We start from the raw sequence: 17,998 nt of genomic DNA on the forward strand, positions 1-17,998 counted from the left end.
AAAATTTTGCCTTAAATAATTTCCACAGCAGGTCAGACAATGCATCCCTTCTTTCAATGACAAAACAACATCTCACCTCTTCAAGAAAAATAAACTATCTAAAAATTAGAAGCAGTTAGTACTCATCTCTTTATTATTTCCCTAAGTGCACAAGAAACAGAAAACCATGTGCTTGTTTTCTGGGGTACAATTTAAATACCCTGTGGGAGTGGTCTTGAGCATCTCTGGGGAGGGGCTTTCTCAGAGGTGGAGTCTGGACTGAGGAAACTCCCAGGGAAGGGGCTTGGGATGAAACTACCACCCAAACATCCCAGACTCTTGGGGTATATGGATGTCAGGTGCTTGGAATGGAACTTCCATCAAACATACCAGACTCTTTGTTTTATGGATGCCAGGGACTGAGCTTTCACCCAAACATCCCACACTCATGCCGGTTCATATCTGGCTTCTTCCTGGAGGCATCAGTGAGGGGAGAGCTGGAGGAGAGAGCTGGGTGTTGGTGGGCTTACCCTCAATGGGAGGTGTGGCTGGAGAGGGATGCAGTTAACTGCCATCCTGGAGACCTCAGGCATTTGTTCCTTGAGGGAAATAAGAAAGCAGCTTGCTAGGAGAAAAAATAGATTCTTATCATCTGCTTTTGTTGTCCTGACCAAGATGAGTGTGCCGGGAAGAAGAGCAGATAGGCGCTTCATCGTGTCATCTTGGAAAACCGGAGGGTGGTGAGAGCTAACTTCTGGACAGACCAAGTATCCTGAATATGTGCCCACTTGAGACTGGAGAAATGGTTGTTGTGTGGTGTCCCAGAAGCTTGGCAGCCGAAGTGTTGACCCCTCACTGTGTGAGGTGCTGTTCATTGAGGTTCCAGAGACCTAGGAACTAAATGTTCGAGGAGTACCCTGTTCCTGGGGAAGAGAGGTGCTGTGACAAGCCTCCAACATGCCACCACTTTTGCGAGCACCAGAACGAGTTTTCAAAAGTTCCACCTGTGGTTTCTTATTGACCTGGTGACCTGAGGCCAATGATAAAAGAAAAAAGCAAAAGAGAAAAGTGCCTAAATGGTCTGAATTGTCTATCATATAGGAAAGATGCTTAGTTGATCCTGGGCAGTGAAGTTGGCTAAAGATTACAGCTATTTAGATTCTAGGAAAATAAACTTGGTCCAGGAAAATGATCATTTATGCTCTTGTGGTATACATAAAATTAATGTGAACTAAGCTGGGTACAACTTAATCCCTTATGAAAGGTTCCTCCATTTTTCAGTTAATAATTATGTTGAAGCATTAATTCAAAATAAATACTATAAAACATATAAATTCTGTTTCTTGAAGTATTAATAGTATCAGAATCATGAAAACAATTATATTTATTTATCGCTATACTTATTTTGAAATAATGGAATAGTAATTTCATTATTAGAAATGTTGTTACTAAAAATGGATAGTATTTCCAACAATAATTTTAGTTGTTTCTATTACTTTAATGATGGGGGAGTGTCTATGTGTTACTTTCATTATTAATAAAGATACTGCCTCGGCCCTTTAATAGGATAGAAAATTAGGTAGGTGGAGTAGACAGAACAGAATTGTGGGAAGAAGGAGTGGGGAGACGCTTCAGGATGTCGCCATAGTAGGTCACCATGCTTCTCCTCTCTGAGATGGATGCAGGTTAAGATCTCTTCTGGTAATCGACTACCTCACGGTGCTATACAGATTACTAAATATGGGTTAAAGCAAGATATGAGTATCAACCAATAAGAGGCTACAGATAACGGGCCAGGCAGTGTTTAAAAGAATACAGTTTCCGTGTAATTATTTTGGGTAAAGTTAGCCGGGTGGCGGGACACAGCCCGCTGCTCCATTCTACACTTTAAGACTTTATTTTTATGTGCACGTGTGTTGTGCCTGCATGTATATCTGTGCATCACATGAATTTTTGGTGCACATGGAAGTAGAAGAAAGAATCACATCCCCAGGACATGAATCTACATATGGAGAGCCCATATAACATAGAACAATAAGATCATTAAGAATGGCAACAGCTGACTGATTATTTCAAAATAACAGAGAGGATTGATGGTGCTATGACTACATAGAAATGGCAAATATATGAGGCGAGAGATATGACAGCCACTCGCACTTAATCACCCATGCGAGACACATGCATGTCAAATTGGACCACATGAAAAATACAACCACATATTAGTTAACCATAAAAATGATTAAGCAGAATTTAAAACTATACTTTATCATTAATAGAGATAAATGTGCTGAGCAGATAAAGATCCATATACTAAAACTACAGATATTACTGAGAAATCCAAATGTACCATGTGTAAGTAGTCATATATTTTGTTCTAAGGTCAAAAGATTATTTAAATATTATTCTCAACATTCAAATGCCCTAAGGTCCTTTAAGATGATTTTAAAAATATGTCTTGTTTAAATTTGTTTAAAATTGTCTAAAAGCAGCCTTCACCTCCTGCCTTAGTCTCTTAAGAGCCTTCACCTGCTGCCTTAGTCTCTTAAGAGCCTTCACCTCCTGCCTTAGTCTCTTAAGAGCCTTCACCTCCTGCCTTAGTCTCTTAAGAGCCTTCACCTGCTGCCTTAGTCTCTTAAGAGCCTTCGCCTGCTGCCTTAGTCTCTTAAGAGCCTTCACCTGCTGCCTTAATTTCTTTTCTATTGCTGTGATAAGGCACTGGCACCAATGAAACTCACAAAAGAAACCATTTAATTCTGGGCTAATGATTCCATGACCATCATGGTGGTGAGCATAGCAGCAGGTAGGCATGTGGAGTGTAGAGAGGAGCTGCAGGCAGGCCTGCTTTTGCCCTGCCTGGCTCCCGCATGGCTAGCTTCAAACCCGAAATAACAACATACAAACAATATTCATTTAAACACTGCCTGGCCCATGAGTTTCAGCCTCTTACTCACATCTCGACTAACCCATATATAATAATCTGTGTCACACCACGAGTGGTGTCTTTCCCGGAAAGATTCAGTATGTCTGACCTGGTGGCTGGCTCCATCTCCTCTGAGCAGTAATTGAAAACTTGTATCAACTTGGTTCACAAGCAGGAGCCAGAGAGAAGTAACAGAGAAGGCATGGGCTTTTGAAGCCTTAAAGCCTACTCGCAGTGACACACCTCCCTCAAGGTTATACCTTCCCAAACAGTTGCATAAGGACAGACTAAACATTGAAATGTATGAGCCTAAATGGACCATTCTCAGACCACTGCACTTGCAGGCCTGAACACTCAAGATTGAAAATATGTTTACACAGTTCCCATGGAGGCCTGGAAATATAGTTTATTGGGAGAGCACTTATCTAACATTTTTTTTAAAAAAATTATTTATTATGTATATACACTGTTCTGTCTGCATGTATGCCTGCAGGCCAGAAGAGGGCACAAGATCTCATGAGAGATGGTTGAGAGCCACCATGAGGTAACTGGGATTGAACTCAGGACCTCTGGAAAAACAGTCAGTGCTCTCAACCTCTGAGCCATCTCTCCAGCCCCTTATCTACCATTTACAAAGCCTAGGTTTAGTACCAAGCACTGCAAAGCAAAGTCAGAGAAAGGCAAGGCCAGTCAGACTTCTACTCCCCTGCTTTAGCTGAGCTTTGAAAAGCCCTAGTTTGGCACCCACCTCCAAATATATACTCTCTGACTCACCTAGGGTCTCAAAAGATCTATTCCAGGAACCGCTTGACAAGAATAAACCAGTCATTGGGAAGAAACACGTCCACAAACCCTCTGAAATTTGCCTGGCAAAAGGGGAGAGCTTTGGTCTCTGCTCTTGTGTCCCCTCTCCCAAACCAAATCTGCAAAGGCACACTACTCACCAAGGCACATGGCCTCTGTTGTTGGCTAAATCCACAGCAGGGGCTCTGCCACTTCCTCAACCCCCTGAGAGCAAATTTATTTTCCCGTTATCAAGAAGAATTCCTTTCCTCCCATAAGAAGGTTTTCTCAATTCTGCCTTTTCCAGGGCTGGATTAATCTGTATCATCAGCTTTGTCTAGCTGAGCTGGGATAACTGAAGTGCTTCAAGAAGGAGATGAGGTCAGTACATGAGGAAGGGTGCAGGACTGGATACGGTGCAATACTTCATTAACTCTAAGTGCTAGAACTCACTGCCACAGAGAACGTCACAGACTTCTTACAGAAGCTTACTAGTTTCAAGAGAACCCATTCTGTCAAAGACAACACTTAAAAGAAATTTTCCTGACAGAGGGAGTCCTACCTCTTCCTCTCTGGACCGGAGAAGCAGTTCTTGACATTTTGCTTTCCAGGAAGCATCTCTTTATCTATTTATTTATCTGTTCAATCCAACTCATATTTATGTACACACAGACTGCGTGTGCATTTTGCCTCCTCCTGGTGCTCTCCAGCAATACCGTTACTCCTCTAACCAACAAGATCATCGGTTTATTTTCACAGGGAGCAGCACACCCTTAACAAAGTCGCTTAGGATGAGTGTACCCCTTACTCCACATCCTCTCCAGCAAAGGCTATCATTGGTGTTTTTGATTTTAGCCATTCTGACAGGTGTAAGATGGTATCTCAGCGTTGTTTTGATTTGCATTTCCCTGATTGCTAAGGAGGTTGAGCATGCCCTTAAGTGTCTTTTGGCCATTCGAACTTCTTCTGATGAGAATTCTCTGTACAGTTCAGTGCCCCATTTTTTAATTGGGTTCATTAGCATTTTAAAGTCTAGTCTCTTGAGTTCCTTATATATTTTGGAGATCAGGCCTTTGTCTGTTGCCGGGTTGGTGAATATCTTTTCCCAGTCAGTAGGCTGCCTTTTTGCCAAGTCCAGTTGGAATGGGACTGATGGAACAGGGGACCAAACCGGACTCTCTGAATGTGGCTGACGGTGGAGGAGGACTGAGAAACCAAGGACAATGGCAATGAACATGAACTCTACAGCTTGGACGGGCTCACTGTGAGCCTTGTCAGTTTGGTTGCTCACCTTCCTGGACTTAGGAGGAGCTGGGAGGACCTTGGACTTAACATAGTGAAGGGAACCCTGATGGCTCTGTGTCTTTGGAGAGGGGTGGAGTGGGAGTATGGGTGGAAGGGAGGGGAGGGAAGAGGGAGGAGGAGGGGAGGAGATGGAAATCTTGAATAAAAAAATGAGAAAAAGAAAAAAAAAAACAAAAAAAACCCCCCAAAAACAAAGTCGCTTAGGGTTGATCTAACCAGTCTGGAGGAGGTGGTCACACCTCCAAATCCCTGGTTGTCTAAATTGCTCATCTACAACCAGGAACAGCTGTTTTTTATTTGATGTTATTTGTTCCACAACATCCAGACAACAGGCAAAATTATTTTTACCTCTAAACCAATGTGATATATCTCTAGTTCTTCTAGTATCAGGTCTCTGGAAAACCTGACCAAAGCAGTAGGGTTTACAAAGAATAGTCACAAACTAAGAAGGAAAAACATCAACCACCAGGGTCATTTAGGCATGAAATAATGACATCAAAGGGATGAAATATCTACTGAGCTAGTGCTCAGTACTGCTAGATCACAATAATCTCTTTGATCAGAGGCAAACCGAGGGTGATGTCCATGGATGCTTGCTTAGGGGAAAGTCTCTGATATCATCTGGGTGTCTGGACAGCCCATGGTTTCTATTCAGAGTGCATCCACTTTAGAGCCTGGTTCCATCTGTGACCTAGAAGAAAAGGCACAGAAGGGGATATGATGCACCAAAGAAAAGGCCAGCAAAGGTGCTGGGGAACAGAGTTCTGCTTATTGCCTCTTAAAATAAAATATATAGATTTTGTCTGTCTAGGATGGAAACAGCAGTGGGCTAGGCAGTGCTTATGCTAGAGGAAGAGACTGGCAGTGTCTAAAAACTAGTGTCAATAGGCGAGTGAGATAGACCAAAGACCTACGGGCTCACACTGAGAGTTCTGGCTGGAAGTTTCAGATGCCCTTTGGCTTTGTGACTAAATTCTGTGTGGTCAGTCTGTGAGGAGCCAGTGACAACATAATTCTGGGGGCCTTAAATAGAATTGTGTCTTCCCAAATCAAATAAATTAAGAAAATATCTCTCACAACTGTACCCAGTTGTGTTTTAGTTAATTCCTTTCAGTCAAGCTGACAACCAAGGACAGCCACTAGAGGGCGCATTAGCAATACAAATGAGCAATGTCGGCAGTACTTTTGAGCTCAAAGGCTTGATTTCCCTGGTATCCCACCCAAGTATTTGGAATATTCTTTTATGCATACCTTGCTGTCCATGAAGAGAGCAACTAACTCCCATGTGGCCTCAACTTCTGATCTCTACAAGATCCTATTGCAAATCAGGCTCCACTTTTCTGAATTTGGACTTCAGCATCAGAAAGACACAGTCCAATTAACCATCATGGAGCCTGGGTTGAGGGAGGGCACAGGAGCTCACTTAGGATAACAAAGCTCTTAGTTCTGGAGTATTTGCAAACCATGCTGGTCATGGGTAAAATTTCGATCTGTAGGCACTGTCAGGAGAAACTGAAAGACCACAAGGGCAAAAGAGAAGGGCCTGTCTTGTTCTGTGAGGAGGCCATGGCTGGGGGAGCCTGGCTGAATGATGAGCCGGGCAGGGGCTTCCTAGCACAGGTGGGTTGGGGACTTCAAAGACAAAAAGTGCTGGTAGGTGGGACACGGGGCAGGCCACATCTGAGAGCGGATCATCGGCTGGATGAGCCCCAGAGTAGGAGACCTTCCCCAACTAAGGTGAAGCAGGAATATCATGGTCATTGGTGAGGGAGTTGTCAAAAGGAACAGGCAGAGAAGGGACTGCAATGGAGATGAAAGAGCATGTGCACACACACACACACACACACACACACACACACACAAAACCTTAACAGCAGGCAGATGGAAAAAGATGGGTACCTTGGCGGCCTGGGACTGTGGAGGAAATAATGCAATTTATGAGAGAAATGGTGATCGGACAACCTCTGAGAATGGAGTCCCACACAGCTAACGCTTCAGGTAAAGTGACAGTTTGTTCCCAGATGGGGACCGAGTATCCAGAAACCCAGGTTAGTGGTGATACAAGAGCTAGAGAGACAATGGCCCTACTGTGCCCCCAGGCTGCTTCAGCTGGCGATCCTTCCATGGTCACTCATGGGCAATCCCTTCTACCAGCCAGCAAACACCACAAGAAACCAAGCTCTCCCCACCTCTCCCCTGACTCCTGCAGATGCCCCAGAGATGCACTGAGACCAGTAGGAACTTTAGCCAGACTTCATACACAACGTCTATTGTTGCCTTCAGCCCCTTCCATGTGGACCATTCTACACAAAACTATCATCATCTTTGGTCACCACACTCATTATAATGCAAGTTGGAAACACTACAGCATCACATAGTGCAAAGGGTGGCCCTGAGGTCAAAGAAGGAGCCAGCATCAAGACAGTTTGACCACCAAATTTGGATTAAGAGATTTATTGTATTGTATCATCTATTGTAGACGATTAGGTTCTAGAAAAGCACTTGCCTTTTTCATCTCCTTGGAGCTGAGGAAGCCTGAGCCTTGCATGTGTTAAGATCCCAAGCACAAACTCTGCATCCTAGCCACACTTCCTGCCTGGTTCTAGAAATCCTAGGTCCATCTCCAAAGCCAAAACCTGCCTGAGTCCATTTTGGGAAAATAGGAATAAACAAGGACCCTGTCCTGGTAGTTGACTGGAAAAGTCAGTTGAGACAAACAAAAGCAGGGGCCACAGCAAGTGTCCCAAAGAGCAGAGCTATGGGGTCTCTGCTCTTGTCATCATGGGTTAATCCTCGACATGGCTTTCTGTGTTTGGCTGGAGGCAGCTCCTCTTCACAGGAAACGTAATAGGCTCCCCTCATTCCAAGCCTTGATCCCTGTGTCCCCAATTCTGCCTAAGTTATAATCCATGCCACCTGTCACTATCAGGACCTGCCTGTAGCTGTAACTCTGAGGCATAAGGAGATCTCGGCTGGCTCAGCTCTGCTCTCGGGAGGCAGCCAAGAAGTAGGCACAAGCAGGGCTTTCTGGATTGGACTTTGGACCCACCCAGCACATCCTACGTTCATGGTCTCTTGTCAGGAGGGGAGTTAAACCAGGAGTCCTGAGTCCCCACCTGACCCACACAGTCATCAGCTGGACTTGAAAGAGGGTTTTGCCCAGCTAGGAGTTCCAAGCCAGACTTTGCACTTGTTGGAGAAACATACTGGATACCTGTCTGGGGGTGTGGGCCCATGGTGGAACACTTACCCAGCATGTATGCTGAATGCTCTAAGTTCCACCACCAGAATTGCAGGGCAGGAGACAGAAGAGTCTGTGCTGTGTTGTGGAGGAATGAGGAGGTGACTCCCAGAGGCTGCACCCCATCATCTCCCGGGCTGCTGGAGCTCTTTCTTCCTCCTTTCCCCTCTTCGGGCCCTCTTAGGAGAAGTTCTTCTGTGGCTTTCCAGGCCCAGCTTTTACACATTTCACGCCTAATATAGAAGTGCCACAGATTTTGTCCTGTTCTCCAAGTCCCCAGCTGGCCTCTCGTACACCCGAGGACTCGGACGTGTGTAGGTGCACCTTTTTCTGGAACAGGATCCACGGAGCTGTGAGGAGCAGGGTGCTATATTAGCCATTCCTCCTTCCCAGCTTAGGACTCATGCATTTAGCTTGCTCTGAAGCCTGCCAGGCTTTAGAGAGACTTTTTGAAGCCACGCCCACTCACACCACCCCTTGGCTGGAGATACAAAGTAGGACCTCTGGACTTGCTTTGCATTCTGTATGTGAAGAACACCCTCCTACAGTCTCTATTCTAAGTGGCACTCCCTTCCTCCTGGCGCAGGAGCTTTAAATCTCACCTTTGGAAGGACACGGAACAGGCCCCTTGAAGGTGTAGGTCTGGAGCTCAGATCTGCATTCCTCTTAAGAAGATGTAGTCCCCATGGTGAATGGGTGCCAGCAGCACAGGGACACATACACGAGTTGCACTGGGAAACCAGATAAGCCTCCCAGTGTGGGTGTTGGGAAACAAACTCAGATCCCCTGGAATAGCAGCAAGTGCTCTTCAGACCCAAATTCTTTCTTTCTTTTTTCTTTTCCTTTTTTTTCAATACTCTGTTTTGTTTGTTTGCGAAACAGGAATTCTCTGCAGTTCTGCGTGTGTGGGATCTTGCTCTGTAGACCGAACTGGCCTCAAACTCACTGACCTCTGTCTCCCACGTGCCAGGTTTAAAGGTGTGCACCAGTTACGTAGCAGTGCCCTGCTACGTGTTTTTCTTAATTACACTTTCTCTCTCTCTCTCTCTGTGTGTGTGTGTGTGTGTGTGTGTGTGTGTGTAGGGCACAGGAGCAGTTAGGGACAACTTGAGGGAGTTGTTTTCTCTCCTTGCACCATCGGTCATGAGAATTGTACTCAGGCCTCATTGCTGACAGCGAACACTGGACCTGGGGGGTTTTATGGGTGTTGGGGTTTAGTCCTGGGGATGGAGCCCAGGTCCTCACATTCGCTAGGCAATCACCCAACCACTGAACTACATCCCCAGCAGATGTGTTGTTTTCTGTGATGGCAGGGATGAAATTTGGGCCCTCACAATGCCTAGTGAGCACCCTGCCACTGAGTGACCCCAGCCTGGCAGTCTTGTTTGTCACCTCTGACAGGTTTGCTTACTGCCTAGTTTTATTAACATAGCCATGTCCTGAGGGTGACAGAGTCTTCATGGAGACCCGCACTGTTAGACATAGTCCAAGATGTCTTGGCCTTAAACTTTGGTGCCCCTACTGTTGAAGTACCGAGGATCACTCATCCCTGTCCTTTATCGAACCTATTTTTTTAGCCAGCATGGTAGCACACATGTCATCCCAGCATTTGGGGAGCAGGAGAATCTCATGGAGAGTGTGAAGCCAGCCTGCACAACTCAGCCAGGTGCCACCACAAGTGAATCATGCAGAGTTCCCCACTCCTGAGATGAAAGCCACAAGGCACACTAGAAACCCAGGGAGACCCAGGCTGCTCCCATGGGGCAGCTGTGACTGAAGAGGAAAGGCTAGCAAGGCAGCAGCTGCTGCTGGTTTGCAGAGAGGGACAGGGCCCAGGAATGCTCAGAGGCACTGAGGCCTAGGGGCAGAAAGACCCAGCAACAGGCCAGCCTGTCTCTACTGAAGTGACCATTTAAGGAGGAAGGAGCCCTGAGTCTTGGGCCCAAGCTGCTGGTGGCCCCATGACCTGGGCTGCTGTGGGTTGCTGGATTCATGAGAAGGGCCATGTTGGGGTCCTGCTGTGAGCAGAGGGTGCAGCAGAGCATCTGAAGGGCAGGCAAGAAGCAAAGGAGAACAGAAAAAGGTTGCAGAGATCTTTGAGTGTTTATATGAAGCAGAGCTGGGAAGTGAGGTACAGGTGAAGGGGAGAAGCAGGCCGTGTCTGTAGAGCTGGGGCAGTCCAATGGGTGAGTTCCCAGAGCCCAGGGGCCATCCAGGGGTTGAGCATAAGGGGGCCGGAGGGTCTCCCAGAGGAGGTGGTTCTGTTCTTCCCAGGACAGTCTCCATCAGAGGCTGAAGTGCTGGGCCTAGGAGGTGAGGGGAAAAGGGGACAAGGGAGGGACTGTAGAGTGGTGGGAAAAGAGGGGCCATGCGTGAGGCTGTGACATAGTTGTGTCTTGCTGGTCTATGCTGGGCCAGGCTAGACAGTTACAGGAATGAATCTCTTTTCTGCTGATTTAAAAAATAAGAAGGCGGGCAAAGCAAGATCTCAGCAGTCAGTCAGCCAAGCTTTACTAGGGGTATACTGACTAGTTTTATGTCACCACAGAGAAAGCAAGCCAGTATGCAGCACCCCTCTATGACCTCTGCATCAGCTCCTCCTTTCCTGATGGCTCTGGTCCCACTGCTGCTCCACTCTCATGCTTCCCGCTGTGCAGCTTTGGAACATGTGATATTTTGTGAGAATAAAACCAATTATTTTCCAGGACAAGTGGCCAACAGTGGCCATCCTTGGTACCTGGCCTTGCAGTTGCCTCTGCTTGCCTCTGTCCTCCTGGCTTCTCCTTGACAAGCCAGCCTGGGACTACAGCTCCTGCAGGGGAGGGGCAGTCCTCTCCCTGGCTAACAGCAGTGCTAGCACAGACAGGTGCCCACTGAAGCCTGGACTCTCGAGGCAAAGAGGACAGGGAAGGCTGGCAAAATCTACTGTTAAATTCCTGAAATCCTGGAAGTGGGAGCATAGGATATGAAAGGATCTGAGGTGCAGAAGAACCTTAGCCCATGGTAGACAGGAATTTAATAACAGCCACCACATGAGCCTGACAGTAGACAATTTTCAACATGATATGACAATTAAACAGAACATGACAAACAGATTCGACAAGACATTGCTGCATGTTGGGTCACATGAGATCTTATCAGTCCCAAAGGATTGTAACCAAATGACCCAATGGCCAGAGGAGGAATTGGAACAACCCCCATTTCCCTCAGGCTCTGAGATTAGAAGCATGTCTACTAGATGTTCTTGAGCCTGCAGATTGTCCAGATACCAGATACCAAATAAAACCAGAAACTTACCAATTGGTTAAAAACAGTAATAATAAAGTTTACCAGAGACCAGAGACTGGGGTGCCCCCCTCCAGAACCAGGTTTGTGCTTCCCTGTATGGGTCACCAAAATGTTAGGTCCACGGGGTTTGTACAAAAAAAACACCAAAGTCTAGTAAACCAGAAGCAAACTTTATTCCAGGAAAAATAAAAATAAAAAAATAAGTAAATAAATCTCCTTGAGACCACAGCCAGAGATGAACTTGTAAGACTGTGGCAAAAACTGGTATCTGAACTCCTCCTTATAGTAAGAAGCAACTAGAATTAGGCAATAACAAAGGAATTTTTACAATTTTGAGGCAAAACTTAGATAATCCCCTTTCTTTACAATTTCCATTAACAGGGTTTCTTCAGTTAAACTGTGTTTGTATTTAGCCCATTCTCTCTCTCTGGTACTTGTGGATAGCGTTTACTGAAGCTCTGCATTCCCCTGATACTGCCACTTTCACATAGCAGGGAAGGCTATGGGACAATGTAAAACCAGTCAAAATGTCAAAAGTCACATATATCCCGTCATTTAAAAGTTAACTCAGCTCACATCAATTATGCTGGTCATGAGTGGCCAGGGGATTATCTTTGGGCTAACTCAGTTTGTAGAGGGATGATTTGTCCTGCAAATGGAGAATATAATTGCCAAAATAGAATAGCACTTAACATCTACATTTTCCATGGTCTTACATGTGACAACCACCGCATCAATCTTGGACATGATGCTGCCTATGGAGTGCTCCACACAGTCCATACGTCTTTCCAGTGCCAGGAACTCTTCATAGAAAACCCTGTTGGAGATGCTGTCCCTCCTCTGGGAGCTATGCCCACTGTCATCATTATCATCCTTCTTAGAGTCATTCCGTGTTCTTGGGAATCTTCTAATGCTCATGGGACATGGTAATGAGCTATGTGCCAAGCCCAGAACCTCCCTCACTTCTGCACTGGGTGGTGTTTGAGTGCAATGTGGCATGGGGCTCAGGCCACTGATTGTCTGGTTCACCAGGGAATTCTTAATATTGCTATGTTCGGGTCCTTTCATTTGGCTTTTATGTTCCTCCTTGATCATGTGCTGCAGCCTCTGGATGTAAAGCCATATAGATGAACTGGTACTGTGCTTCTTTCTGTACCATTCCTGGCCTCTGGGACTGCACCATCTGAATGGTTTTTCAAATATCGATGTCATGGTCAACACCTTTCTCTCTAATGATGTCAATAAGGATATCAATCACAATGAGTGTTCCCGTCCTGCCAATTCCAGTATTGCAGTGAACTACAACAGGGCCTGCATCCACGATGCTCTCCTGCTTGTGGTGGACCTCCTCCAGGAAGTCCAGCACACCTCCAGGGTCACTGGGCACACCATTTCGGGCCATGTCTGAAAGTGGTACTTCCAGACAGTTCCTGCGTCCATCACTCCACTGCAGAGGCTCAGGGCAGATGGCTACATAGAGCCCTTGGCTTTGGCCTCTGCCAAAAAGGGTGACAGGTGCTCAGCCAGGCATGAGGGCCCACAGTCCTGGCAGCGCTCGGCTCGGGCCTCCTGGTTCAAGTCCATCACCCCACGGTCTTGGTCACCTCCTCCTGTTCCCAAGGGTCTTTCTTACCGAACAATGGAGGGGGTCTCCTTCGCGGGCTGAGCGGTCCTTCCCTGCACCTTCCCGGGAGGAGCCTTTGGCTGGGCCACCAGAGGAGAGACCACTGGGAGTTCTGGAGGAGGATGAGTAAGAGTGCAAGGTCACAGGCGCAGGCAGGTAGAAGCCATCTTTCTGGGTATCGAAGATGCTGGGCTGACCCAGCTGGCTGAGGAGGACGCTCCCGCTTCTGGGGGCTTCAGGTGGTTCAGGTAGAGGTAGGACGGGTACAGTCCACTGGGCAGGTGGGAGAAGTCAGGGGTGGCAGATACTCAAAAACGGCTATGTTGGTCTATCGCGGCTGTGGCAGCGGCTGCGGCAGCGTCAGCGGCCTCGGCCAGGGCAGCGGCCGTCTTGGTGTATCCGCTTCAGCTGTCGGGCGGTCTCAATCATGAATTCTATGCGGTAGCCGCCTTCATAATTGACGCAACCGCGGCAGACAGGTTCAGAGAAGTCCCAGATCATGGCCCAGGGCATGCGAGGCAGGTCGCACAGGTAGCAAGACTGTCTTCGGGTCGAGGACACCTGTGCCGCCCCCATGATGCCAGCCTCGGGGAAGGTAGGCCTCCTCCCGGGCCGTCTCTGTGGTACCTTCTCCATCAGGAGGACTGGCTCGCTGGGGAAGGAGTCCTGCTGTGGGGGAGGAGGCAGTGAGGGCAAGAGAGTTCTGCCCCAGGGGCTGGATGGAGAGCTAGTCTCCACTGCTGGTTCAGCGCCTCTCTGCGGGGGAGCCACCATCCGGGTGGCCAACAGGTTCTGCACTCTTCTTGCTCCCACCTCTTACTGTGGCTGTCTAGTCTGGAGAAGAGCACCGGGAGCCTTCTTCCTGGCACTGCGGATCAGGGCTGGAAGCTCCTGGCCTGGGAGAAGGGGGCTAGGGTGTGTGGGGCCTGCCCATCGGCCCTGAGCTGGACATCTTTCCAGTGTCCTAGACTTAAACATAAGGGGATGGTTAGATTCTGTCCCATGTTGGGCTATTCCTCCAAATAGATCAAGACAAAGACAGACAAAACAGACACAAAACAGACAGGCAGACAGAAGGCCAGAAGCCTCACGGCATGGTATCGGCACAAAACCAAAAGCATCCTCCCGCATCCTCCAACAGATTGGCAGGTTCACTCTCAGAAACAAATTGGACTCTGAAAAATCAAGCCCCTAGAATCCCTGGCACGTCTTCCAGGGTGGCTACCAAGAAGTATGAGACCCGTCAGTTCCCTCCTGATTAGCCTACGGAGCATTTGTACGTACAAACGACTTACAGAAACACATAAGAAATCACACAACAGAACACACAGAAAAACACATAAAGACCGGCCGGCATACCTCCCGATTGGCACTGTGGGTTACTGAGTACGGGAACCTCAGTGGAACCTCCAAGATGAAAGACCCTAATTTCTAAGGTTCAGGGAAGGGTCCCCCAGCCTCAATAAGCCACGCTAATGGATGCAAACAGCAAGAGGATCCTTTGATATCGAAGGCACCAACTGGGAACTCAGTACTCCAGTGAGACTGAGCCCCCCTTGGTATTCTTCCAGCAAGCATTTATAGGGTCACAGGGTTACATAACAGGGAACCATAGCAAGAGCAATATCATTGGTCAACTCAAATTAACATATGGGGGGGGGGTCAACATCAAGATGAAAACAAGTCTAACAGGATAAAAACAAGTGCATTTCCTTTGGGTAGAAATGGTCCACAGCACTCAGTGATAAGGCTATTGTACAGTAAACTGTCAGTATTCTCTGGTCCAGCATATCTTATAACCTATATTAACTGTATAGATTGTGCACTTAAAGCTATTACCAAGTTGTCAGAACCTTAAGAACAAAAACAAGTCTAAAGTAAGCCAGTTTTCATCCAGTTTCTGCCTCCTGAGCTTTGATACACAAAGGAATGGGTGTTTTTCTCAAGATTGCTCCTGCCGCCCACAGATATCCTGTTTTGCCCCCTTGGCAGGTGCAGCTGCTCTCAAGGCTGCTTCTGCTACTCATAGGTATCCTGTTTTTCCCTAGGTGATCACAAAAATATCACATAAACATCTTAAGATGGAGACTAGGGTTGGGGACTTTCAGAGTGACCCACAAATCCACATGTCATGATATGTTTTTGAGATGGGAGGAGGGAAGCATGGAAGATACCAGAGGCAGACACAGGTGGAAGGATCCAGGAAGACAATGTGATAGGACCAATGTGAGGAAAATGTGAGGCACAGGCCAGCTGGGCTAGTTTGGTAACAGAGCATCCAGTGTGGACATAAGAGAAGCCAAAGAAAGATGGTCAGATCCATAGACTCCACAAAAGTGGGAAGGAGCTAGAGTGCCACTTGTATCAGATAGGGACATTGTGGGGATTAGTGGAGCATCTGGGAGGAGCAAGGTCCCATGCACTGGCATCTGCAGGTGCCAATGTTGCTTACAGTGGCAGAGGTCAGACCTATGACAACTAGGTAGGCTCTGGCTGCAGATGGGAGGTATGACACAGGCCCTGTGAATGCCCAGGTTCTGGAATACTTCCTGTGTCTCATGGGCTGCAAAATAAAGTCAAAGAACACTAGGAGGCAGTCAGGTTCTATGCACAGAACAGATATCTCTGCGGACCTTTCTAGAAGTTGAAAAGTCCACCTGTCACTGGGCCCCAGGAGCAGAGTCACCTAGAAAGCAACAATGTCCTGCCTGCTGCTTTTTAAATTGGTGAGACTACTGAGTATTATGGCAGTCTCAGGGCCCCACAGAGGACAGAAAATCATCTAACATCTCAAGAAAGAAACTCAACCAACCAACCAAAGAAACAAAGCAAACAGTGTCTTTCTATGGAGCCCAGAATGGTCTTAGGCTTCTACCCCTCCTACCTCAGAGTAACTGAGGCTCCCAATCTGCTTTGAAAGGCAGTTGATTTATAGACTAGAAAGAAAGATCAGATTAAGGACTTGTGGTAGGAGCCATCCAAGGACACAGTGATGGTGGCATTATAAGTGACACAGTGTCAAGCTCTAAGTTTGTTTCAACTGCCAAACAGTGAAGCCTGAGTCAGCTCTATTGTCTGGAGACATCACACCATGGGACACTCTATCTCATGCACATTGCTTTTTAGATCTGGGCCTCAGAATTGGAATGAAGCAGCCCCTCAAAAAACACTGGCTTGCTCACACTCCGCCGCCAGTTTGCTCTGCGAGTCTTCCCGCTGCTCCATCTCCCCAGCCTTCGCTGATCGCAATGGAAGAAGAAATCACCGCGTTCGTCATTGATAATGGCTCCGGCATGTGCAAAGCTGGCTTTGCTGGCGACAACGCCCCCAGGGCCGTGTTCCCATCCATCGTCAGGCGCCCCCGACACCAGGGCGTCATGGTGGGCATGGGCCAGAAAGACTCGTACGTGGGTGACGAGGCCCAGAGCAAGAGAGGAATCCTGACACTGAAGTACCCCATCGAGCACGGCATCGTCACCAACTGGGACGACATGGAGAAGATCTGGCACCACACTTTCTACAATGAGCTGCGTGTGACCCTGAGGAGCACCCGGTGCTTCAGACCGAGGCCCCCCTGAACCCCAAAGCAAACAGAGAAGATGACGCAGATAATGTTCAAAACCTTCAACACCCCAGCCATGTACGTGGCCATTCAGGCGGTGCTGTCCCTGTATTGCATCTGGGTGCACCACTGGCATTGTCATGGACTCTGGTGACGGGGTCACACATACAGTGCCCATCTACGAGGGCTACGCCCTTCCCCACGCCATCTTGCGTCTGGACTTGCTGGGCCTGGGACCCTGACAGACTACCTCATGAAGATCCTGACTGAGCAGGGGCTACAGCTTCACCACCACGGCTGAGCGGGAAAGAGTGTGTGACATTAAGGAGAAGCTGTGCTACGTTGCCCTGGATTTTGAGCAAGAATGGCCACTGCTGCATCATCCTCTTCCTTGGAGAAGAGCTATGAGCATGCCTGAGGGGCAGGTGATCACTATCAGCAATGAGCGTTTCCAGTGTCCAGAGGCGCTCTTCCAGCCTTCCTCCCTGAGCATGGAGTCCTGTGGCATCCACGAGACCCACCTTCAACTCCATCACGAAGTGTGATGTGGACATCTGCAAGGACTGTATGCCAACACAGTGCTGTCCGGTGGTAACACCATGTACCCAGGCATTGCCAACAGGATGCAGAAGGAGATCACAGCCCTAGCGCCCAGCACGATGACGATCAAGATCATCGCTCCCCCTGAGCGCAAGTACTCAGTCTGGATCGGCGGCTCCAATTCTGGCCTCACTGTCCACCTTCCAGCAGATGGGGATCAGCAAGCAGGGAGTACGACGAGTCGGGGTCCCTCCATCATCCACCGCAAATTGCTTCTAGATGGACGGAGCAGGTTGCTGATTCGAAGTATCAATTTGCCCTGGCAAATGTACACACCTCATGCTAGCCTCAATGAAACTGGAATAAGCCTTTGAAAAGAAATTTGTCCTTGAAGCTTGTATCCAATATCAGCACTATATGTAGAACTGTTGCTGATTTTTGACCTTGTATTCAAATAACTGTTCCCTTGCTATAGGTTTAAATGTCCTGTGCATATCTTGATTTAGTCCTTAGTCATGTGGCTTGGTCACTTGGTGGCTGGGGAGAGCGAGAAGCATGCTGTGGAAGAGAAATCCCCAGCCTGGTGGATGTGTGAGCACCGTGCAGTGATCTGTGCAGGGTATTAACTGACTGCTGACTTCCAGGATTTCTCGAGGCTGGCAAGGGTTCCTGAACAGTTACCACTTCCGCTTGCTGGTCTAACAGGGTGGGAAAGTCCGAGCCTTAAGACCCAGTTTTGGTTTGTTTTCCCGCCTG

The 17,998-nt window shown here is 47.8% G+C and overlaps 1 pseudogene; it reads left to right on the plus strand.

The window, feature by feature from the left end:
* Positions 1–16,385: 16,385 nt before the first annotated feature.
* On the plus strand, positions 16,386–17,616 carry LOC119805826 (annotated as a pseudogene).
* Positions 17,617–17,998: the final 382 nt, after the last annotated feature.

This window comes from Arvicola amphibius, unplaced genomic scaffold, assembly GCF_903992535.2.
Source record: "Arvicola amphibius unplaced genomic scaffold, mArvAmp1.2, whole genome shotgun sequence".
Taxonomy (NCBI): domain Eukaryota; kingdom Metazoa; phylum Chordata; class Mammalia; order Rodentia; family Cricetidae; genus Arvicola; species Arvicola amphibius.